The following is a 26,962-nucleotide window of genomic DNA, read 5'->3' on the forward strand; positions in this document are numbered from 1 at the left end:
TATCATAGAGCAACTCCTAAGTGTGATAAAAGTATACTGAGAATTTGAGCACATAGTTGCTGAATTCCAAAGCATTTGTTCTGAAGGAAGGAAATCTCTGTGCAAACCATTTTCATCATGCATTATAATCCCTGTCTTCACCTTTGTACTATGTTGCTCAACTCTTTGAGTTACCGTATTTTTCGCTCTATAAGACGCACCAGACCACAAGACGCACCTTATTTTTTGGAGGAGAAAACAAGAAAAAAAATATTCTGAATCTCAGAAGCCAGAACAGCAAGAGGGATCACTACCCAGTGAAAGCAGCAATACCTCTTGCTGTTCTGGCTTCTGGGATAGCTGCACAGCCTGCATTCGCTTCATAAGACGCACACACATTTCCCCTTACTTTTTAGGAGGGAAAAAGTGAGTCTTATAGAGCAAAAAATACGGTACTTTTGCTAGTTAATATAAAGGGTCACTTGTACTGTGTTACATAAGAACACCGGAAGCTTCCTTATATTGAGTCAGAGCATTGGTCTATTTACCTTTGTGTTGTCTACACCATGGGTAGGCAAACTAAGGCCTGGGGGCTGGTTCTGGCCCAATCGCCTTCTAAATCTGGCCCTTGGATGGTCCAGGAATCAGCGTGTTTTTACATGAGTAGAATGTGTCCTTTTATTTAAAATGCATCTCTGGGTTATTTGTGGGGCCTGCCTGGTGTTTTTACATGAGCAGAATGTGTGCTTTTATTTAAAATGCATCTCTGGGTTATTTGTGGGGCATAGGAATTCATTCATTTTTTCCCCAAAATATAGTTCAGCCCCCCCACAAGGTCTGAGGGACAGTGGACCAGCCCTCTGCTGGAAACTTTTGCTGACCCCTGGTCTACACCAGGGGTGGCCAACTCCCAAGAAACTACAATCTACTCCTACTATAAAAAAAACAAAAACTGGCAGTGATCAACCCATTGGATTGACCAAAGTTGTTGAACTTTCTTGGGGGGGGGGAAGAATCTTGCAATTGGCTGTGCTTGACCACAGACACCCAGCGATCGACCAGTAGATCACGATTGACCTATTGGACATACCTGGCCTAGCTTTCCAGGGTTTCAGATAGGAGTGGTTTTCCCAGCTAGCCTGAAGATGGCAGGAATTCAACCTGGAACCTTCTGCACACAAAGCAGATGTTCTGTCACTGAGCCATGGACGTTGCCCATTGCTTCATGCCAGTGATTCCTGTAAGCAGAATTCATCATCATCATCATCATCATCATCATCATCATCATTTTATTATTTATACCCTGCCCATCTAGCTGGGTTTAACTGTGTTTGAAGGATATACAGTAGTACCTCAGGTTACATACGCTTCAGGTTACATACGCTTCAGGTTACAGACTCCGCTAACCCAGAAATAGTACTTCAGGTTAAGAACTTTGCTTCAGGATGAGAACAGAAATCGTGCTTTGGCGGCGTGGCAGCAGCAGGAGGCCCCATTAGCTAAAGTGGTGCTTCAGGTTAAGAACAGTTTCAGGTTAAGAACAGACCTCCGGAATGAATTAAGTACTTAACCTGAGGTACCACTGTAAAACCACAAAGATTAGCCATTGCTCTGCACCACTTTTACTTATCCGATATTTCAGGGTAATATGTGGGATCTATGACTGGAAGCAGGTTTTGACATGTGCCTCTCCCCTGTTGCACGTGGGAAAGATTCTGTCAGGAGGTGACCCTACATCTAGCTACAATGCACTTTTAATCTGCTTTTGTGGTATTTTTCAGTTTTGGTGTTGTGTTTTTATGCTTTATTTTATACTTAGTTTCTTAATAAATTGTACAACACCCATAGAATGTTGTGTTATGGGGCGGCATGCAAGTGATGGAAATCCTAGATACATAAACATATACCCATAGAACTGACGGGTTTTATTAATTTTATTTGTGCCTAGGATTACAGCAGTAGATGTTTGGTTCTCTGTTTTCTTTCCAGCTTTTCTGGTCTCTGCGGCTTTATTTTACCTTGTTTCCTTAATAGCAAGGGCTGGGGGAAAGTAGTAAGATCCGACTACTGCTTAGGGCATTTTTAATTTGTAGTTAAGTTTTATTTTGTCATTTAGTCCTATTAGCAATCATTAAGCAATTTAATAATTAGATGCCTCATTAACATTTTAATGAGGCTACTGGCCATTGGTAAGTGTAATTAAATTAGTTTTATTGTATGATATTTTGAAGCTGTGATTAAATTAGGTTTTACTGTGCTTTTAAGAACAAACCTACGGAGATCTCAGTGTAGCAGCCGTCTTGTTAACTTAGGAAGTGTCTATGAAATAGTAATGTGGGGGGGCGGGCATGGAAAGAAAATTCCCTACTGAGGTTAATCACAAAAGGAAGAAAAAAAATTCAAATGTTCCTGCTGCCTCCCACCCCAGGGTTACTAATATATCACTGGTGTTAGCAGTACGTCTCTTTAACATTATTCATTGTGGATAGTTTTATATAATCTGCTATTAATTTTTAAGAAACAGTGCCTAGAAGATGTGGCATCCAGTGCTTTATAAATCAGGGACTAATCCTGGTGTGCTTAGTAAGACAAAACTCCTGTGGAGTTCAAATGGAATTTTACAACACTGGGAACTGCAGGGTATGGCCTTGCCTGAAAGCTGGCTTCATTATATTATTGCTATAGTGACAAATTGGGCTATTGGAGAAGGAGGTGGAGGAAAGAGGGAGGGTTGCAGCATTCTCAGTATCTAGCAAGTAGGGCTTGTTCCTGCTGTCAGAATCTGTGGGGGCGCAGCAACAGGAACACAAGGGCTAACGAATGGCAGGTTGGCAACAAGGCAAATTGCCATATGAAACGCATACTCAGATTTCTTTTCATGTTGTCAGGAATGATATGTGAGTCAAGAAACAGAGCAATTTGTGATAGCCAAATAAATGGTGGGCATTTCAAAAGGCCAGGTTGTCACTGTATAAAACACAAGGTCTCATGGATTCACCTTAAGTCTGTAATTTAGATCAGCAGATGTAAAAATGTCTAATATTCCCATCCCATCCAGCATAAAGAAACAGAAGAAAGTATAGTACATGTGCCAGGATTCCCTACTCCCACCCCATGCCTTCCACATGCTTCTGGCAGTCCTGCGCTGGAGAAACTGAGGGTGGGCTATGTGGGTCCTAAGTGGCGAAAACAGCCTCTGCCAGAGACTCCAAATCCCCTTGACCATGCCTTGATGCAGACATACTGTATGGGCACATGCCTGATATTGCCACATTTCACTTCCCTCTCAGCTGACCACAAACAGCACTCCAAGATGCAGAATAGCACAGCTGGAGGGATTGCAATAGCATAAAAATGCCAGAAGGTGCAGAAGATATTAATGGGAGTTAGGGGAACATGGGCACCTTAGGCACCTTGGGTTTACAACCTACTGTTGGCTTGACTTAATTCATACAGTTTGATTTTTAGAATACATGATAGCAACAATTAACAAAAACAGACAAGTAAATATCTTTCCCCTCACACTTCCTTAAGCTGATTTTGATTACTAAAGTTTTGTAATGTGTGTACATTCTCTGGTATTTTGAATATAAGAAGTTTTTGTTTGTTTTTAAACTATTAATAAACTTGGATATATTTTTTGTGGTCAGTTAGGCATCAAAAGGCAACCTCTGATAATTGATACTAAGTAATTGCATAATACTTGTCTCTGGAGAAATAAGCAGTACTGTGAAACAAATAATTTGATATCAAAATGAAAAGCTTAGGTGAACTGAACTTTCCATTTCATATCTAAAATATTATAATTTCAGCATTATAGCTGAATCACAGAAGAGTTTACAGACTGGTTCCTTGCATGTTTACTCAAAAATCCTGTGAGATTTCCTCCTAAGTAATTGTGCATAAAAATCAAGGTCTCCAAACAACTCAAATGTCACTTGTCTAACATACTAGGATAACTATACAGGGGCAGCTGGTTAGTTCAGCCTCCTGTGCACATACATGCATTCAATGAATGATCACTGTCTCCTGATAAAGATAGAAAAGTCTTCATTACAGTCTTGGTCCTTAAAATTTGTTTTAATTTGTTGGAAGCCACCCAGAGTGGCTGGGGAAACCCAGTCAGATGTGTGGCATATAAATATATTATTATTATTATTATTATTATTATTATTATTAAACACAACTTACTTATGCTATGTAAAGCTACAGGTGGCTATTTAAATTACAAATATTTTACCAGAATCAACTGATTTATTTGATTGATTGATTGATTGATTGAATGTATGTAGTATTTTATTTCAGAAATACTTTCAGGATGTGTGTGTGTGTGTGTGTGTGTGTGTGTGTGTGTATTTTAACTAATAATGAAATGCTTTCTTTGTGTGTTACTTGAATTACTAAAAAAAACAAAAAACACCCATCACTTTCTCTAGCTCTGTAGACACATGAAGTTGTGTGGACATGGACATGGACAAAGGCTTTGTATGATGATAGGCTCCTAATCGGATAAGATTTTAATTAAAGCCAAATATAGTTGTTCATGTGGTGTGTCTGTATGTGTGCATATATATTTGTGTGTGTGTTCAAAACTGAAAACCACTTTTTTAAAAGACCTCCAACACCTCCACAAATTTTCATTAGAAAGTCATTAATTTATTCACAACTTGGTATGTAAATATTATTTATTGCATATTCAGCTCATTAATAGGTCTGTCTAGATCCTCAAAGACTTTTACACATTCAAGTCCTAATTGGCCAAAAGGATTGAGCATAGGTGCTTAACTGGTTTATATAGTGAAAGGAAACTTCATGTGCAAATAAAATGTTCTTGTATTGCAAATGCCTTTCACGTAGCACAGTAGCCCCAGAAATTCTATTTATTATCGTCATATCTCATTTTGTTTTCATAACAATTGTTAAGCATTCAATAATACACTGTGAAAAATGTCTTCAGGACTAGTAGGCATATTTTCAAAGCACATTAGAAAATGGAAAAGAAAAATTGACTTGCAGGTTATTATAAACGTCCATGTAATATAGCTTCATTTTCAACTGTGTGCTTTCTAGACGTTGATCTAGACATTGAAATAGTTTCAGATGACTCAGCAAGGAGGCTAGCCCTCTGTTGGGAAGACTTGTTCACAATCTAATATACCTAATTGCTAAGGGTTTTATTCCTTATATTGAAACATCCCTTTTCTTGATTTAATCCTTTTATTTCTTCTGTTAGACCTGTACTACATTCAGCATTTCCTTAGCCTCCTTGGTGTTTGTTAACAACATGATTCCTGGACCACTTTAGGAAGGTACCTGATAAGCTAATGATCCAACCCAATGTCTTATCCACCAAAGTTGTGACTTTTGCTATGAGGTAAGCAAAGAAAATGTTCAGACAGGCCATATTATTTGCTGGGGGGGGTCTCCCTGGCCCCAAAAACAATGACAGTGTATTCCAATATCAAGGTCCTCACACTAACCACACAAACAAGGTGTGGGTAGAGAATCTAATGGTGAATTGAGCAGAAGAGCTGGGTTACAGCTTGAATTTGTAATAAGTATGTGCACCTGGTTGAAGCCAGGCTACTGTCACAAGCCCAGCCCTCCCACTGAGTGGCCCATTTGAAAGGGCCTTTTGCACCAAAACCGCTCAGCCAGAGGGGGAGGGCTTTGCTATCCCCCAATGGATGGGCGCAACATCTAAGCCTTAGCTGCGTCAGGCAGAAAATCGCTGCTTCCCTGGAGCTCCAGGTAAGCGGCTATTGTGGAATGAATTTTGAAATGCTCTCAAGTGTATAACAAGATAGTTAAGTTTCTTCGATGAATTGCTTTGCAACAGTGTAATTATGCATTTTACAGGATAGCAATTTGTATACTGTATAAAGTACAGGTATGTGTTTGCTGTAATTATTAGAGTCCATTGCTTGTGCTATGTTAATGTTTCTGAATTAAGCAAGATGAAGCAATTTCTACCATGCTTCATTTCAGAAACCTTAGGGATACTATCTGTGGTTTTCAACACTCGCCTAAGGGAGCTTTGAGCACAAGACTTCTGATCTACTGGATTTTATGCTGCAGTGTAGTTTTTTAGTTGTCAAATAAGATAGAAGCTACTTTATAGTATGCAAGATCAGAACATTTAAGATGGACAAGGCAGATCTGGTGCTATTTTTAACAACAAAAGAGTCTTGCCAGACAATATGCAGCCAGACACTTCATAAAAGGGTAATCTTTACGATGAGTCATTACAGTAATTGCCTCAACATTTCCTGCAGTAGTCAAGATAGCACCTTCTTTTTTGCCATATTGTAGCACCCTGCTTGTGGTTAACGCTTAGCTGGAATGAAATATTCAACGCAGCAATAGAGAAATTAAAATAATAATTTATTTGTCAGACAAATAAATATGAGGCACAGTGGTATATGGTTACCAAGCTCTGGCCTGGCCTCCTGCCGTTATGGCCAGCACTTATATTTCCTTAATCCAGCCCCCTTGCTCCTCCTGTGGCTGCCTCTGTCCAATCAGCCTGGTTGAAATTCCTATTGGCTGTTTGCTAGAACCAATCACAAAAGACACACCCATTTCCTCTTGTCCTTTTATGGGAAACAAAAAGCTATATATTCTTCTATCTATAAATGACAAATAAGTAGTAATATATCTTACATGTGTCTCAACAAGGAACCTTAATTACCAGCTCACCTCGCCCTATTGCCCTCCAAAACAAATGGTTTAATCTTAAATTTTTATCTTAAACAGATGTCAAGGATCTTGAGTTCACATCATCATTGAAAGATCTCCTTCTCTTGAAGGTCTTTAAACAGATAACCATATGTATGCTCTAATGATGTTTCCTGCTTGGCAGGGGGGCTGGGCTGATGGCTGATGGCCCCTGTGATCTCTTCCAACTATATGAAATAAGAATCTAGCATAAGGATTTAACATTTCTTAGCTTCTAATTCCTTTGCATAATTACATTTAAGCCAATATATTTAATACATAACATAAATAACCTTTTAAAAGAATAAACCTTTTCAAAGTAAAAAAAGGAAGGAACAGTTTCCAGCCTCAAAAATAGAAAGAAAGAAAACCTCTTCTCCAGCCAAGCCAGTTGCCTTTTTCACTGCTCTTGACCTTTCAACCTTAGGAAAATATGGCTCAAGTTTAATGGGAGGCACATGGTTTTATTTTACTATTTACCCACTCTTAATTATGTTTTTCTCTGCTTTTTTTATCTTCTGTAATATGTAGGGTCAGTGTAACCTTGGCTGTCAGCCTGTAATTCCCTTTTTACGACTTTGAGAATTGTTTTCTGCTATAAATCAGGGGGCCCCCTTGTCCAGGAGAATAAACATCTTGCCAAGGTTCTTAGGCAGCTGGTCTTCTGCCTGGCATGAACATTTGAAAATCTTTAAGCTCATTTTAAAATACAGGCCCTGATCAAGCCTTAATAAAAATGCAGGCTATGATTAGATGCCTCAATATACCAGTTTTATGAGCGCTAGAAAAATTGATTCATTTCCTGAGAAGCTAAAAGACTGGTAGGGAGCAAATAGCAAATTTGCTTTTCTCCATGAAACACCTTTAAGTAACAACATTGTTCCAATGTTTTGTTCTATGTTTTTAAAATGCCATTCCTCGTTTTTCTATTCATTTTGTCCAGTGCAAGTGATCACCATGATTCTGCACCAGGAATGAAGTGCAGAAAGCTTCAGACTATGTCATCTCCCTCCCCTTGCACACACAAGTAAAGGAGTCAAAACATACTCTTTCACAAAGCTTGGTCCCCCATTACAGTGGTACCTCAGGATGTGAACGGGATCCGTTCTGGAGCCCCATTCACATCCCGAACAGAACGTAAGATGCGCCTGTGCGTGCGCGGGCCGCGTTTCACCGCTTCTGCACATGCGTGTGACGTCATTTTGACTGTGTGCGCATGCGCGAGCAGTGAAACCCAGAAGTAACGCGCCGTGGATTGCCACCCGAAAGCACGCAACCTGAAGCGTATTTATCCCGAGGTATGACTGTATATCCATTATGTACGAACCTGGAAACTATTGTTTGTACTTATCAAACTTAGTTAAGACAAACCAGAATCAAACCCAAATAGATTTAACTGGAAGTTATCATTCTAAAGTAAAAGAGGAATGTCCTCATTTGGAATTGTAGTTTATTAAAAAGTGAAAACTGTAGTTTCCTTTGCGTTACCCCCCCCCCCACACCGCCGCACTTAACCAGGCTTCTGTGTTACTACAGTTACTCTGTGTTTATTGGGCCAAAAAGGTTCCCACCCCTTTTTAAGGTAACACCATGCCTTTACAAAAGTGTGATAGTAGCGATTACTGAGTAAATATTTTAATGTAAGGTAACTGAAGTCAAATATACTTTCCACAGATTCAGTTTAAAGTAAGATATATATTACAGCAGTTGCAAATGTGCAATGTTTGGATTAGTCTATTGTTTCCCAAATCATATAGACTTCCATACCTCTGGACAGGTTTTATTGTTTGTTTATTCCCTACCCCCCCAAAAAAATTACGCCACCACCCCACAAAGAAGCATCTATGTTTGTGAGGTTCCATAAAGCATCAGGACTATTGATTCAAAACCCTAAAATGTTTTTTATATAATTGACTTTTTATTGCTATTCTTTGTATATCATATTGTTGTTTTATTGCTATGGCCGATGGCTGACACAAATAAAGATTCATTCATTCATTCATTCATTCATTCATTCAAGCTTTAGGGTTTAAAAACAACTATACCATGCACACCACTTTCTACAGGTTCAGTAATAGGAAGTGAATTTGTCACCTTGAAAGTACTAAAGATCAGCAGAAATGGAATTGCTGTAGATCTGACCTTCCTTCTTCATTACTGGCTGCCAGATCTATAAGTGGGGGAAAGATTGAGCATTTTACAGCAACATAAAGAAGCTACTGGATGAGATACTTGCTAAAACTGTTAGTGTCTCACATTGGGAGAGGTTTGCTTGTGAATCTCTCTCTTTCTCTTTCTCTTTTCATGTGTAAACACAGCAAGAATTAAGACTATGGCATCATTTTATGATCCAAGTTTGTTGCTTCTACCAGCAATTGCTCCGTGTAAACTTCATTTCAAATGTCCATGAAAAAACAGGCCCTGACCCAACTCTCATATAACAATTGGGTGGTAAATGTGCATTCCTATTGGCAGCTACATAAAGTTCAGTAACGCCAAGATATGCATCACCAGGTAGAGGGAGATATGCACCCAGATCCTGACATGTGTTTCCATATCGGCTATTTGAGTGGAAAGAAACTGCTTCTGCACATAGATCCCTTTCTTGTATTGGAAAGTTGCATAGAGAGATTTTGCTCATGTGTGGTTTTGAATTCTAATATCAGACAGTTTAGGAGAGTCACTTTCACAGTGATAAGCTCAGAAACTGGTGGTCTTGGAGGTAAAGGGAATTGTGTTGCGAATTAAATGTGAACCAAGAATTAGCATATATATGCTGCTTTTTTCAGCCAGAACTCACTAGAACCATTGCTATTATAAGAGAACAAGGGAGGCATTCACAATGAGCTCTGGCACCTCTTTTTCTAGAAAAATAGCACTGCATATATATACCCCAACAGACCTAAGATTCAGCAATCTGGCCCAGCTGTTACCATTTGCCAACCACCATACTATATAAACAAAATCTAGTGGTAGTTTCCATGGCTTTGACCCACCCTTTTGCATGAGCAGAAGACTGCTCAGCAAAACAGATTTCTTCCCTCCTGCCCTGTGTGTCCCCTGAAAAAATTTCTCCTGAGCATTTCAAGAAAGTTTTTATATTAGGTATGGGTTGTTCCAGTAGGAGAGAAAAACCCAATCTAAGATAAGCATCAATGTGTTTTTTTCAAAAACCACCTTACATTGAGGCACTATTATTAGAAGCTCAATAATGCATTTTCCCCATCAATCAGCATTGGGCATGATCAAGCAATAAAGTGTCTGGCCAGAATTTATACGTGCTCCCTTGCTTTTCTGAAAGAACTACAACTGATTACTGTAGGTACAGGCCTGAACTTCTTTGAAATGAATAATATATTAAGTGGAACTTTATGGGGCAGGTGCCAAAAAGCAATGCTACTGAACCATTAGCTATCTATTAAAGCAATAACAGTACACCCTGAGGGCCCTGGTTTTTGGTTACAACATGACACAGTCCTTCATTACATGTTGCCAGTGACAATTCCTTGGTGATATGTGTAAAAATAATATTATAAATCTCTCTTCTATGAATCAGTGCATCTTTATCTAGCCAAACTGTAATGTCTTATTTTTAACACGATCAGTAGTGAGCATCACTTCTATACTGTCTTGTCCAGAGTAAGGGATAGCAAAACTGATAGTTCTTCCATGGATAAGATTTAGTGAGAAAGTATTTGGGAGTCTCATGCTCTTCTCTAATTCTTGCACCAAAAGATTCTGAAACTCATGTTTCCGATTGTGGCAGGCAACTTTAGTTAGCAGCTCTGGAAGCAAAACATGAGAAGAGGCCAAGGGATGGATGTGAGTAAATGAAGCTGCATCCTGTACAGTACTTAGTTTTGGTTTTGAGCTTGTGATGACATCCAATTTGTTTGTTTGTTATAAATATGACTCTTCATCCTGAAGGAGCCCAGGCCAATGCACAACATAAACAACCATTTGCACGCTTTACTGTGGGTCATGCCCAATAAGTACAGTGGTACCTCGGTTTACAAACTTAATCCATTCTGGAAGTCGGTTCTGAAACTGAAACCTTTCTTAAACCGAGATGCGCTTTCCCTAATGAGGCCTCCTGCTGCCGGTGCCCTTCCACTGTTCGGCTTCCATTCTTAGACCGAGGTAAAGTTCACAAACTGGGACACTACTTCCGGTTTTGCAGAGTTTGTAACTGAATAGTTCGTAAGCAGCTGTTCTTAAACCGAGGTACCACTGTAGTGGCTTCGCTGCTGATTTCAGAGTACAGGAGTGTCATGGTTGATTAATGTGCATCCTGTGCAATTTAGAGCTTTGTATATCAGTACCAAAATCTTTGGTTGGGGCATCAGTTCACAGGCAGCCAGATTTGGTTCTTTAAGGATCAGTGTCACATGACCCAATTTAGTTGCCCCACAGCCTGGTAACCTGATTCTGCACCAGCTTCATATACAGTGGTACCTCGGGTTAAGAACTTAATTCATTCTGGAGGTCCGTTCTTAACCTGAAACTGTTCTTAACCTGAGGTACCACTTTATCTAATGGGGCCTTCCATTGCCGCCACACGATTTCTGTTCTCATCCTGAAGCAAAGTTCTTAACCCTAGGTACTATTTCTGGGTTAGCAGAGTCTGTTACCTGAAGCGTCTGTAACCTGAAGAGTCTGTAACCCGAGGTACCACTGCACTATACTGGTCAGGAGCAAGAGATTATTGAGTAACTGAGTCTGGTAGGGTTGGGGAAAAAGAGGAGGACCACAGTAAGGGTTATTACTATCAATAAAGATGGAGTGTAACAGTTCTACCCTCTTTAAGTGCCTCATGGCATTTAAATGTATAGGCACCATTTCTAGGCCAGGGCTCAGGCATTCCAAGCTTTTTCCTCTTGATCAAACATAGTTGCTAATGTTGCCATAGGCATTAAAACTGAATGTTCATATTTGCCTAGAAAATCCAGTGCATGTGGGCATATGGGATAAGGAAAATGTGCATTAGTTACACATTAGTAGTAACTATGATTAGTGGGTGTATGATAAGCAGTGTGAAGTAAAACTGCACAACATACATGCACCAAATGTTAGAGGATAGGCATAACATGAATTGTGCTGAGTGCAGTGCTCTCTTAATTTTAAGGGTCATCAGCACACTTGATGCCATTCAGGAGGGTACAATGGTGTGTGTATCTATATGTTTGTATCTATCTAGCTGTCTGTCTACCTGTAATTATCTTTTCCTCCTATAACCTTACAGAGTAGCCTTCCCCATTCTGAATCAATATACCTTCATTTTCCAATCAAGCCTGACTTGGTAAAAAGAAAAAAGAAAAAGGAACTATCATAGATAACAGAAATTTACAAGTCAAAGAAATGTGAAAGGAGACACTTATATCCACATACACTGCAGTGTCACCATAGCTATAATTTGTGTGAATAGAAATACCATCCATATGTCTTTGGTATCAGCAAAACAGAAGTAAGAATATATTTCGTTTGACTGGATCAGACAGCGTGTCCTAAAGCTGGATATTTAATCTGTCACTTTGTGATTTCATAATTCATTGTCCTGTATTGAGTGCAATCTAAAGTAGTGATTTCTGGAAAATGTAATCTTTAGGTTCCAATAAACTCTTTGACAGGCTTTGTGTTGATGGACTACTGTGAGCTGAAGGCTGTTTAAAAGATCTATTAGTTTCTAGATTATTTTTGTCAATTGTAAATGTTTGGGGTTATTTTTTTTAGTTTCCACCTACACACTCAAAATATGACTTGCATATCTGGTGTATAAATATCACGAAACATTGACATTATCTCCATGGCCAGAATGCATTATTTGTCATTGACTAGGTCCCTTTGATTGGAAATTGGTAAAAAATACGACAAAACATTTCAAATAAATTGTTTAATAATATTATTAAGAAAGAATGTTGATGTGATTGTATCTTTACATTGCTCATAGTGGGTGGTTGTGGATTTTAAAAGCTGTTGAACAAATTTAGGGGCTACACAGTATCTTTTCTGCATAAAAGTCAGTCTCTGAAGCTTTGAAAAACTCTCGAGGACATATACTTTGTATGAGTACAAGTTAATGTCAAGCCTTGAACTAAACATCAGTTAAAATGAAAAAGTATTACCTATGCATATGCAGAATCTTGTTTTCCATTTTCTGTTGGCTAACTTTTGAGAGAAGTAACATTTGATTCAGGCTGCATCTAAGCATTGTAAGATAGGAAAATTTGTATTGCAAATCATGTAATTATAAGTTTTCATTGTATCACCGCTTCTCATTCATTCTCATTCACATAGCCACAGAGGAGTCAAATGGGCTGATGGAAAAACATGCAAACCATTTGACCAGAACTATCTTTGTTTTTGTTGGATGGCCTTAAGCGAATGATATTTAGAACATGTATGCATGTCCTAAAGTCAGCTTAGTACAATATGGGAAAAGGGCATGGAGATCCTGATGTCCTGAGTGCAGTGCTGCTGTCCTCCTAACCTCCATGTAAATGTATTTCAGTAACATGCCACCACCTGATATAACTCAGCTAAGATTATTTGTTTTATTTTTAATGGAACCCCCAAATACTTGAGGACATCTTTTTAAAGAATCCTCTGCGCTAGGGAAGATTCCGAATCCTTGCTTAGCATTGGTTGAGCATGGGCCTATCACAGAAGGAGTTTTAGCATGAAATTAACCCTTAACAACAAGCCTCTTGTGTGCTTGTGTCAGAGTGGGAGGGATTCCTTATGGGGTGGAGGAGAGTAGGCTGATACCAGTAACGTGAAGACCTTTCTTACAGCTGAACATTTGCTCTCCAGATACAGCGAAATAAAAAAAGGGGCAGGTAATAAGTAAAAATTTCTCAGCTGTTTCTCATATGAGAAAAATAAACAGACTTGTTCAGTATTTAAGACATCACATCACACAGCAATAAAGGAGCTGGTTTACACATGTTGGAGCCAGTGCTGCTGTGAATAAGGAAAAGAAATTGCATTATTTTTGACCAAGGGTTTAACGACAAAACTGGAATTCTTCATACAGCCGTCCAAGCCAACCAGTGCATAAAAGCATATTGTACTTTGCCATTTTAATTACATTTCTGCCTGCTGCTTTTCTTAATGAATAACTTTAATTAATATAAGTTCTGTCAAGAGGAGCAACATTTGCATCCACATTGTACAAAAGAGCCAACCTAAATTGCTACTCATATTCCCCCCAAACCTGCCCAAATCAGTTCTGGGGATCCCCCAACCATCTAGAGCCAAACTGGGGACAGGGTGCATGGGCACCTGGGGAGGAAGTCCCATTGTGCAGTTGGAAGCAGCTAAATGTCCATGAATAGTTCTTCTCTATAGTTTATGTTATTTTTGGGAGATCCAGAACTCTACAATTATATTGTGGTGGTAGTTATGGAAAAACAGTTATTGCTACTAAATAAAAGGTTGGGAATGTACTGGCTGGCTATGTTTCATTTCCCTGTAACTACATGTTACGGTTTAAGGGAAATCCCTTATTCTTAAACTTCCCTTAATATATTTAGCCTCCCAAGCTTGCCTTGAGCTGCCTTTTACCAGCATGGGGTCCAGACCCATAGTGATGTCACAGTGATATTCTCATATCAAATTGTTATCATCATGGTAGCACAAACGAATGTCCTGGGCACTCCTTATGCCATAGTTCAGTGTTCCCCAACCTTGGGCCTCCAGCTGTTTTTGGACTACAATTCCCATCATCCTTGACCACTGGTCTTGCTAGCGAGGGATGATGGGAGTTGTAGTCCAAAAACAGCTGGAGGCCCAAGGTTGGGGTACCTGTCAGGGAGAAACTATGGGTGGCTGGATATGCAAATGCTGATTGGAAATATGGAAAAAGCAGGGGAGAAACATCTTGTGGAAACAAAGAGAGTTTTGGGAGCAAAGGCAAGGATTAAACTGAGTCAAGACAATCTCTTTCACAGCAAGGGTTTGACAAGGAGTTTGACCTCTACAGGGAATTGATTTTTCCTGATTTGTTGCAGAAGGGGAGAGAAAGAATGGGGAAACTTGTGGATGGTGAGATGTGTCATGCCATCAACACAATCAATCCTGAGCAACCCCTCTGGCACCAAAGTGGTCGTTTGGTATTCTGAGGAATTTTGGTGACTGAAACAGGCAGGATGATGGATAAAGCACAAGTGTCCTAAAATTAGTGGTGAAGACAACTAGGCATTTGTAGAGTGAAAAATCATTTACAGTATATTGTGTGGCAGTGAAAGGAGAGCTGGCTCCATCACATCCTTGAGTAGCTGTCCAACAGTTCTTTTGCAGGGCAGCTTGTCTCTGTGACAATGTGAATGGGGTAGTTAGGATGGCCACAGCTATTGTAACCTGGGGATGTGAACATGGTGCTTCCTACATCCAGCCTACCATATGTGTACAATTAACCTTGCCCATTGTGACTGATTAGAACTAGCCAAGTGGCATTGGCCATGATGGCCAATAAACTTAAGTTCCAGTAAGACAGAAGCTTAGTCCAACTAATCAGTTGCCCTATGAGGGACTAATTTTCAGGTTTGGGGAGAATGTTGCCTTCCTTTTATAGCAGGAACTGCATTCCTCTTGAAATAGCAGGTTCATAGCTTGAGAGTACATTTTGATCCCTCTTTGCCACTGGAGATTTAGATGGCCTTGGTATCTAGGAGAACGTTTCATTGCCTTCGGCTGGTGTGCCAGAAATGCCCAGTCCTGGATGGATGAAACTTGGGCATAGTGACCCACTCATTTTTAACTTCTAAATTAAATTATTGCAACATGCTCTATATGCAGCTAGTGCAAACTGCAGCTGCTAGGATGCTTAATGGAATGCTTTGCAGATATTGTGTTCATGCTGAGTGATTTGCACCAGCCCCCTGTTTCAGGCACTGTTGTTAACTTAGACCAGTGATGGCCAAACTTGGCCCTCCAGCTGTTTTTGGACTACAACTCCCATCATCCCTAGCTAACAGGACCAGTAGTCAGGGATGATGGGAACTGTAGTCTCCAAACAGCTGGAGGGCCAAGTTTGGCCACCACTGACTTAGACTATTCTAAAAGACACTTCTAGTCATATTGTGTTTAGTTGGCAATATCTCTAGCCAAGATCCCTTGAAGAAGAGTCTTCCGCATTGATGAATGATGGCTTCTACATTGTAGAATGACACACACACACCCTTCACAAGACATTCCTGGGCACTGATACTTAGTATAGGTTTTATTGAACCTTGGGATTCTGATTTTTGTTGTGCTAGTTTCATTTTGTAACTGCTTTATTTTTTTACACTGGAAGGCCATCTGAGCCATTCACAATGAGGAGACACACTGGGCTGCTTCTTATTGTAGATGACATTGAACCTTTATGGCTTTGAATTCAAATTGTAGAGAGGGTTAAGTGTATATTCTCCATTTTTGAATTTGTATGTTAAGCTGAATTTGTCCGAATTCCCTAAGTGGCATTTCTTAGCTCTTGCTAAGACGCTCTTGGTATTAAGACATAATTTTCAGTTGGCCCTGCTTTTGTTGTTCTTAATTCATGGAATGAAACTAAAATGGGGATATTATGGTTGTTATATTTCTTATTTATGGGATGAAAATATTCTTATTAGCTGTGCAATTCAGAGTTTATTGTATTTTAAATTAATGTATTCGTGTTTTGGTGACTTTTTAACAGGCAATAACTTCAAGCTGGCATTGTGAATACAGATTCTGCTACAAGAAAATAACAGTAAGTGTTTCTGTTTGCTATAACTTGTTCTAAAAAGATACTATTTCATATATGTGACTGTGGTATTATTTGAATGAATTTTTAAAAGCTACCTTTCTTTGGCCTATCTTGTCATATTTCTTTTACAAAGATTTTTTCCCCCAGAACTTTAGTGGTACGGTTTTAATAGTATTAACTGATAAAGAAGGAGGGACATTATTCTCATTATACAGTCTTTTAATTTAAAATGCATTGAATAAATGCATTCTCCTCCACCTTTGGGTTATCAAAATAGAATTGTTTATAAGTATGTAGGGAAATGCTAATGTGCTTACAAATATAATGTTGGCTATTCCATTTTCATGTGAATTGTTGATATGAGCTTTTTAGATTAAAAGGATCTGAATTTTCTTTGCAAAATAGAAATATTAATGTTGTAATTAGCTCAGTAATTGCAAAAGGAAGATGTAGTATTGACCATGATTTTAGAAAGAGATTGTAATTATTTACAGTGAAATATGTGCTGCTACAATATTATTGATAGGAGGTACATAATTGATTTTAAGTGTTTATTGATTGTAAAGGGAAACCTCTGCATAAAAATTAATGAAATAGTAGTGACCTCTCATTATGTTTTGCTTTCAGGATCTGGAATGGGGGAACTAAATAAAATTATTCTATTTCATATTAATTGTATCATAATTCAAGTCATCTGAGACAACATAACCTTGCTTTTTAATTTCTATACTGTCATTTCTGATGTAAAATTTTAGGAGGACATAATATAGGCTACTGATAATCATTCAAAGACAGTGTAGGAGCTTTCTGTTCTCCTTTATGACAAATGTTAAAATTCATATCTTAACCTCATTATTATTTGCACATAATGTCATGTTAGCATGAAGAAACTTTGTACATTAACAACCCCTCCACATTAACTTTAGAATGCATGCCATGCATTGTAATTTCCAACATGTATGTTCAGACAAATGCCGGCTCCCTCGGCCAGTAAAGCGAGATGAATGCCGCAACCCCAGAGTCGTTGGCCAGGGGTCCCTTTACCTTTTTACATGTTGCACATGAATGTGACTAATTAAATCCTGAAGGCCCACTGCAGGGTCAGAATGATACAATTTGAAATAGAAAAACATTGGGTGGAGTTGTGGAGAGAATGTTAACTCTTTCCCAGCCAGCCACTTTCCCTCTTCACTTGGGTGCAGATAGGTTCCTTCCTGAAGTATTTCTACACAATAAAGAGTTAACTGATACCTTGTGGAGAGTGTATTAGAAAACCAGTGGGTGATGAAGAGTTGCACAGGAATTCTCCTCCACTGTGGCTTCCCTAAATTTCATTGCTCTAAATTACAACAATGAAACAAGACAATGGAATTAACAGTTTGTGCCTTTGCTTTGAAATTCTATGTTATATGAAAAGTTATATGTGTATCTCTGTCTCTCCTGTGACAAGTGTGAGTTACAAATGTTTATGGAATTCACACATCTCATGACAGGAGAAATCTACAGATTTCAGTTTTGCGTGCTGTACAGAAGCATGAAAAAGAAAAGCACACGAGTCACAAATCAGCTTTTTGCTAATACTTAGTGAATACAAACAATTGTTGTTACTGGATAAAAAAAGAAACACATTGTAAAGCCTACTGCTGAAAAGATAGAATAGATAAAGGGGAATGTGTTGCAATAGAAAACATAAAAGTGTGTTTTGTTGGTTTAAAGTATCTGTATTGCAATTAAAATTATGGCTTTGATACATTTTAGAAGGATAAAGAATATAGCCTACAGGATGAGGAATCAGAGAATCATAGCATTGGAAGGGATCCCAATGGTCATCTGGTCCAACCCCCTGAATGTAGCAATCTCAACTAAGGCATCCATGACAGATGGCCATCCATCCTCTGCTTAAAATAACTGCAAGGAAGAAGAGTCCAACACCTCTTGTGGGAGTGTGTTCCACTGCCAAGCAGCTCTTAGTGTCAGAAAGTTCTTCCTGCTGTTTAGTTGGAATATATTTTCTTGTAACTTGAACCCATTGGTTCAGGTCCTAGCCTCTGAAGCAGGAAAAAAACAAGCTTGCTCCATCTGCTTTGTGACAGCCCTTTAGATATTTGAAGGTGGCTAGCATATCACCTCTCAGGCTTTTCTTTTCAAGGCTAAATAGATCCAGATCCCTCAACTGTTCCTCATAAGGCTTGGTTTTTCCAGAGCCTTGATCATCTTGATAACCTTCCTCTGCACACATGCCAGCTTGTCAACATCATTCTTAAATGGTGCCACACAGAACTGGACACAATACTCCAAGCGTGGTCTGACCAAGGCAGTACTATGCCTTGGTGGTACTATGGTACTATGACTTTGCCTTGATTGGAACATTATACTTCTGTTGATGCAGCCTAGAATACCATTAGGGATTTTTTATATTTTGCTGTTGCATCACACTATGCTAAGCTACTAAGACCCCTAGATTCTTTTCATATGACAAGTCAGGTGTCCAATACCTTTTATATTTGTGCAGCTAGTTCTTCCTGCCTAAGTATAGAACCTGGCATTTGTCCCTAATGAAATTCATTTTGTTAGTTTGGGCTCAGTTCTCCAGTCTGTTAAGGTCATATTAGATTCCAATTCTGTCTCCTGCAGCATTGGCTACCCCTCCTACTGTCACTCTGCAGCATTTCTCCATTTTCTCCATCCAGAGGACCTACTACTTATTTAGAAGAAGAAGAAGAAGAAGAAGAAGAGTTTGGATTTGATATCCCGCCTTTCACTCCCTTTAAGGAGTCTCAAAGCGGCTAACATTCTCCTTTCCCTTCCTCCCCCACAACAAACACTCTGTGAGGTGAGTGGGGCTGAGAGACTTCAAGGAAGTGTGACTAGCCCAAGGTCACCCAGCAGCTGCATGTGGAGGAGCGGAGACGCGAACCTGGTTCCCCAGGATTACGAGACTACCGCTCTTAACCACTACACCACACTGGCTCTCATTTATTCTTCCTCTTACTTCAAACATAGTCAAAGATACCTGTATTATTATTTTTTAACCTTTCTTGCAAGCCTGAGCTCATTCTGAGCTATGGCCTGCCTGACCTTCTCCCTGCAACTGTTGGCTACTTGTGAATACTCTTCCTTCATTATTTCCTCTTTCTTCCATTTCTTGTGCATGCCCTTCTTAAATCTCAACTCATTTATAAGCTCCTTATGCAGCCACACTGGTTTCCTTATATGCCCCCGACTTTCCTTTCTTTTTGGGCCTTCAATATTTCACATTTAAGAAATTCCCATCCATCTTGCACTCCTTTCTCTTGGAGTATTTCTGACCATAGAGTCCCTCCTAGTACTTCCTAAAGCTTTTTGAAATCATTCAGAGATATAGTTTGTGCATAGGAGCTTTCCAATTCTCTTCTATGACAGAGAAAACTATAACAGATGTGGAAAAAATACTCAGACATTAGAACACTTTGCTTTGCTTACAGATGTATAGAAATGTCAAGTTATCTTAATGTATTACAGGAGAAAGAGTTTGATACAAGACACTTTTACAGCATGCTTAAATAATATTTGTGACCCATACATATATCACTTAAAATTGTGCTGTTAGCTCATATTCATAAATATGCATAGTAACATAAGTTTTTGCTCTCTGTATTACTGTGCATTATCCCAGGGGCCAATTGCCATCACTCACTATGAAGGTGTCCTGATTTTAAAAAAAAATCTGAAGATTTCCCCCCTAAAGATCTGGATTAGCTGAGGTTGTAATAAAATCAGATATAGCCTTTTTATATTATTTATCTAAAGGTTAAAATCTATATTAACAATACTGACCTTGTATACTTGCAAAGATTTGTTTTGTGGCTATTATTAGTAAGAATATCAGAGATGACTACAACAGTTATTTGTATTTCTTCGCTGTCCATTCCTCACAATAATAACATAATACTTTACAATGACAAATTGCTCTTTATTTTATTGTTGTAAATTTTTAAATGATTGCAATTTACTGGGTTGTGAAATCCAAATTGGAGATTTTTATTCTGCCCCCTTCTTTATTCTAATCCTGTCTCCAGTGTTTGGAATTAATTTATTTTCTTCATTTTATCATGGTCTTGGCTTGACAAATGGTACATGACTTCCTGCTGTTTCTTTGTCTCAGTTTTTCTGTTTCTGCATTGTACCAGAATGAGTTGCAGAATGTTTGCTCACTATAGCTTCCTTCTGGCAGATTTGGAAACTACCAAACAGGATGTGGATATTGAACTGCAAATTCCTGATATGATAGAAACAAAAAATGTTTGGCAACCCAGATTTAAGAAAATACTCTTGAGAAACATCAATAGCTTCTATCCATGTTGCATTGTAATCTGAGAAAAGAACCACTGGCATAAAGTGTAAAACAGAGAGGAGAGGCATGAATATACACTGTAGGAGACCTGAGCTGTGGTTTTAATTTTGTTTATAACAAATCTTTTCTTTTCTTTTTAAACTGGGGGTAGCAGCTACAGATCCCATCATCCCTGAGTGTTGGCCATACTGGCTGGGACTGATGAAAGCTGTAGCTCAGCAATATGTGGACTACTTTGGCTAACCCTGATTTCTATTATCTTGTTGTAATAAGCCCTGAAAACATGGTTATAGGGCAGGATATAAATATTTTAAATAAATAAAAATAAATGCTGTGGTATGGTATTGCACTATATAAGGCTTTGTGTCAGTACCACACAGAAAATGCACTGTATTAATAACAAGTACTATTCCCCCAGCTGAATCTATATATATATACTCAGGTGGACAAATGTTTTCCATTTATTTAATCAGATAAACAGCATATTTTCACCATAGTTAATGTGCATAAAACATATTTCTATTTTAAAATATATTATTGAACTGCATTGAGATAATTTGAATGAAAGATACTGTTATAAGTGTTCAAACGGTTAAGGGAGGGGGAATAAACAAAATTAAAGCCAGGGTTATTTGTCATTTGTGATTTGACTGCTGCACAGCAAGAAATTGATATAAACTTCATAACTACAGTACATTAGACTTTGGTTCAGAATGGCAATGATTGTGCATTGTTCTTTTAAAACATTCCAGTCCGCATGTTAATTGCATTACTGGTACTTCTGCATTATGGGAGGCACAGCAAGACCAGCATTTGTGTGAATACTATCTGTAAATACTACTGCTGCTGAAAGGTTTAAATCCAGTGATTTTCTAATTTATGTCTTTGGTGAAAGTCTTGGACAAAATACTTTCTTCAATGCCTCCCTGCTTTTTAAATATGTTTGTGTATAAGAGCATAAGAGCCTGATGCATCAGCCAGTGGTCCATTTAATCCAGCATTGTGTTCTCACAGTGGCCCAACAAATGCCTGTAGGATACTTGCAAGCAGAAACTGAGCAAAGAAGCACACACACCCCTCTTGAGCAACTAATGGAGGCAAAACCTGGTCATCATAGCTACTAAACACCGATGCCCTCTACGTATTTACCTTTTCCTCTCTTAAAGCTATCCAAGTTAGTGGTCATCAGACAGACACCTTTCCACTTAAAATTGCTGACCTATTCCACTTGGGGCTACTCTAGGAAGTAGCCCTGTGGAACCTTAGGAAGTGGAGTTGGAGCTGACACTCAACTTCTCAATCATCGATAGGTATTCTTTTTCTACCACACTTCCCTACATATTTCATGTTTCCTTAGGAATACATTTCAATAATAAATAATAATGCGACCCCTCTCATTCATTAAAAATCCATTGCAAAGTTAGGACTCATCATACTACTGTATCATACTACCTTAAACAGCCATGGCTCTTCTCCCAATGAACATTGGAAGCTGCAGTTTGCTAAAGGTACTGAGAGCTGTTAGGAGATACCAGTCAGAGCTATAGCCTTCACTGTACCTCTGTGTGGGCTATAGGGGTATCCTTAAAACTCTCAGCACGCTTAATAAACTACACTTCCTAGGGTTATTTAGGGAAAGCCATGAGCCCATGACTGTTTCAACCATCCAAGTATGCTGTGGTTCAGATGTTGTTTCTTTCATCTGCCTGCATTCCATAGATGGTTAGGCTGCTCTGTACTGGATGATTTATAAACAGGCTGAAGCAATAAATCCCATTGAGCACAATAGTTGCTGTATCTCTGGTAGTTTCATTCACTGAATGGTAACAATTCTACTTTCAAACAGTAATTTCCTTATTAGTAGCACACCTGTCCACCATTCTGCACTAAATAATCTGCTGCTCTTTCAAAAAACCTGGTTTTTAGACATTAAAATCTAATACCACATCCAACTATATCTATAAATATTTTCTCTGACATATAATTAAATATGGATTAAGGGATAATCAATGGATTATTCTTCAGAGTGTAAATTAATACCCTTCTCTTTACTTAACTGATACATTGTTTCCCTCTTTGTTGTTGCTTTTTAACAAGCACAAAAAGATGTGAATGGCCAAAAAAAGTACATATTATTGTTCTTTGGATTTAACATTGTTCCGTATCACTTTAAAAAACAACACGTATCAAACGTTTACAGCGGAATCTCATACTGTTCATATCTCCTTTAAACCTAGCCACACTGAGTTCAACAGGATTGACTCCCAGATAAGTGTGTATATAGGATTGCAGCCTAAGGACATTTTTTAAGTAGCTGGATTCCATTCTCAAATCCCAAAGAAGAAATAATAATAATAATAATAATAATAATAATAATAATAATAATACCCCGCCCATCTGGCTGGGTTTCCCCAGCCACTCTGGCGGCTTCCAACAAAAGATTAAAAATACATTAAAACATCAGTCATTAAAAATTTCCCTAAACAGGGCCACCTTCTGATGTCTTCTAAACATCAGATAGTTGTTTATCTCCTTGACATCTGATGGGAGGGCATTCCACAGGGCAGGCGCCACTACCGAGAAGGCCCTCTGCCTAGAGTGTTCATTTGAACTGTACTTAACATTCTTTCATTTGGACATTCTCAGGATATACTGTACAGCTCTATAAAGGGAAGATTCTCTACTGGTCAGTTTGCAACCTGCTACTTTCCTAAAGTTTTAGTGCTTAAATGTGTTTTTCTTTGCTTACTTAAATTTGTATACCACCATTCATCTGAAGATCCCAGAGTGTTTCACAACAGAGAAATACAAAATGTGAATACAAAAGGCATAATAAAAACAAAAACCAAGCCAATAACCCCCTCTCACCCAAACACATTTAAAAAGCCATAGAATGTTAATCAGCTGAATGCCTAATTGAAGAGAAACATTTTTGCCTGGTGCCTTCTTATTACTTTATGCAATATTATTATAAATGTGCAAGCTTCCTTTCATCCCCTAGGTAGACTTTCCTGTAAAAACTACATGCCATTGGATGCACATTTTAATTGCTGCTGTTCATTTCATCACCAGCATTCTCCCTCCATCACTGTTCCTGCTGGAGACCCATGTCCATGGGGGAGAGTCAGTACAACATGGAGTTGGATGTGGAAAGGGATCTTCTCTTTTGTCTATTTTAAATACTTAAAAAAAATAATAACCACCACCATCCTGATTTAAACAGAAGGAGAGTAGATGCTCTTAGTACAGATATCATGTTCATGTGCCTCACAACCAGTATTCTTCAAGAAGGATGAAAAGGACCACCCTTCAGCTTTTTAATTTACTTTTGCAAGTCCCTTGAAGATAAAGCAGGTGGGTCCCGAATTCAGAACTTGCCAGCAGACCTACTCAGAGTGCTATTCTGTTCAAGTGTCCTGCGAAAGATAGGGTTGTGGTTAAGAGATAGAGCACATGCTTTGTATGCAAAAAGTCCCAGGTTTAATCCCAGAATAATCTGTTAGCCTTTACAATGGCAAGGCTCTTCATTGTTTTTTTCCTTTGGCAGACTTTGCTATCCATCTGGAATATGTTGCTTTTGGTGTTAACTTTCTAGTTTACTTCTGACTTCAAGTACGAGGTCGACCCACAGTGGAAATTAATTGAATAATTATTACATTTGCCCTGAGTCGGCTGGCTGTCATGGTAGATATTTTACAAACCCAAGAGGTGTGAATTAATGCTAAACCTTTTGTCTAAAATACTTGCACTTCTGCAGGGTTGTAGCCTGACATGCTTTTCTGCCTTCCACCCAAAAGAGCACAACCTAGGGATTTGTTTCCCCTCCTGCTCAGTTAAATATAGTAAATAGCAAGGTCTGCTTTCTATGAAGAATGTCATAGATGCCTTCCATCAGCAGGAGGTCCCCTGCAAGTGTCAAAGCTGAAATCACAAGAGGTATAATGAATCCTATGTTACAAAACATTGACATAAAAGCCTCAGAATGTGGTACTGAAGGAAAGAATAGGGCAAATGCACATGAATCTGTCAGCAGGTGATGAGACAGCGCTATAGTATTTCCTGCAACCTGCTGGTTTGGTGGCAGGACTGTTTCAAAATATATTGCTCGCAAGTGCTTCAGTTAACAGGAAGAGGCAAAGCCTGTGCTGTTGCTGCATATGTCTCCTAGGGCTGTTGATGGGTGGTTGCTTGCGAAGTTTCAAGCAAGGGATTACAAGCAAGAACTGCAGCCTCATGCAGTTGTATCTCTTATACAAGTCTGTTTCACTCAGAAATTTATTACAACTCATATACTGATGGGATCATTTTAAAAGCATACAGTACCTCATTGTAATGTAATAAAACATGCCTCGTGGTCTCACTATTCACTGTTCTCAACTATTTCCCTCATCTTTAGTAATGTAAGCTTCATTTGCATTCTTTTACTAGGTTAGAAGCAATTAATGGACCAACTGCAGGCTTGTAGTAAGCTGGAATTGTTCCATTAGTGTTTTATCTGATTACATATAATGTTACACTTTCTTTCTTTTGAAGATAACAAAAACATAATGTTCATCAAGAAGAGCCTCAAATGAAAATATCCCCCTGCGCTCCTTTTGAAGGAAGTGTATTATATAGACTAAATAAATAAATAAATAAATATGGAAAACCTTACATTTATTCATAAGGAAAATGGTACACAATGGGCATAGAAAGAGGCACAAAACTAGCCATCCAAGTTTGTGCCCTTGAAAGAACTATTTGAGGTCATGATGTCAGTTTTCATCATATTTTAAGTGACACAAATATGTTTGCATGTATGTATAATATCAGGAAGGCTATTTCATTTCTGTCATTTTACTGGACCAATTCCAGATCACATATAGATTATACATTTCCCTAGAAAGCCTTGATAGAGGTCAAGTTGATTTTCTCTTGGCAATATTGCCAAACTTTGTGATGACTTGCATTTCTCTTAAAAGGTTTTAAAATATTGCAATCCATATAAATGTGTGATAGATTATCTAAGCAGATGTTCTTTTCACAAAATGTGTTGTGTGGAATTTGTATGTGCTTGCATGCATATGCAATAACATCACTCTTTCTTTCTTTCTTTCTTTCTTTCTTTCTTTCTTTCACAGTCCATGTATTCCATCCAGGCTGGGCTTCTCTTGTAAGAATCCCCCCCCAACCTTTTCAGATTGTACCTCCAACACTTAGAAATAATGAAACACAAATTCCTACCATGCCAATACTTTTACCTACCTACTCAGTTCCAGTCAGTGTATAATCAACTGATCACTGGCAAGAAGGAAAAAAAACTTTTAGTTCCCATCCCACATCTCATCCTTAACCCCATCTTTAATACCTGTTTGTTTTCTCACAATTTTAAATGAAAAACAATAGGTGATATTAAGAAGCAGAAAGTTAAGCAAGAAGAACAATATTGGTGTTAAATCTTGGAACGCTTGATCGCTTTGGTCAGAGTTCTTGGTTTGCAAAACTTGGCATCCCGTGATACAACTGAAAAGTGCTAGCAATTGAATTTTTTTTTTTTTTTAAGTTTGTAGAATATCTAGCCCTTTTTGATCCTACCATAAACAAACATTTGCTCAGCATTAAAGATCCAGACACAATGGTTCCCTACCTAGGAAAAGATATCCCAAATGAGCTTATACAGCTTCTAGCAGGTGCTATAATGCAGAAAGAAATTAGCATGTGTAAACTCAGCCAAATACCACAGAACTATTCTAGACTGCACACTTGAGGTTGGTCATATTGGAACAAATGGCCACGATTGTATATTATGTTGATGTAATCAAACCATTGGATAATGAGATGTCTGAGCCTGAGGCTATTATAAAAAACTATTTCTTGGTATTCGTTCTACAAAAGGAGACTACTGGTTCCTTTATTACAGAAGCTATTCTTGGAAAGCTTGGAGGAAATAGGATTACCAATTGAGAATCTGTGGTCAAGAATCTGTGGTCAATGGTAACATGGAAGTCAAAGAAAAGGGCATACAAGAGTCCTAGACATAAACTCCCGTGCATTTTTTGTGCCCTGTAATTCACACTCTTTAAACTTGGTAGTCAGTGTTGTCTGGAAGCAACTTGTTTATTCTGTTTGGTTCAACAGATCTATAATTATTTCTCTTCATCGACTCAGCATTGCCAAATTCTAACTAGCCATGTATCGTACTTAGGCATAACTGTTAAACCATTGAG

At 38.5% G+C, this 26,962-nt stretch overlaps 1 protein-coding gene across 20 annotated transcripts in view; it reads left to right on the forward strand.

Moving 5' to 3' along the window:
• TENM3 (teneurin transmembrane protein 3) overlaps window positions 1–26,962 on the forward strand; it is a 1,288,912-nt gene that overhangs the window by 210,779 nt on the left and 1,051,171 nt on the right. For all 20 annotated transcript variants that reach the window (XM_079991304.1, XM_079991293.1, XM_079991322.1 and 17 more), the window contains exon 2: window positions 16,373–16,426. The gene's annotated coding sequence lies outside the window, so the exon portion shown is untranslated. The remainder of the gene's footprint in view (window positions 1–16,372; window positions 16,427–26,962) is intronic.

The sequence above is a fragment of the Podarcis cretensis genome (genome assembly GCF_951804945.1).
Source record: "Podarcis cretensis genome assembly, chromosome: 9".
Taxonomy (NCBI): domain Eukaryota; kingdom Metazoa; phylum Chordata; class Lepidosauria; order Squamata; family Lacertidae; genus Podarcis; species Podarcis cretensis.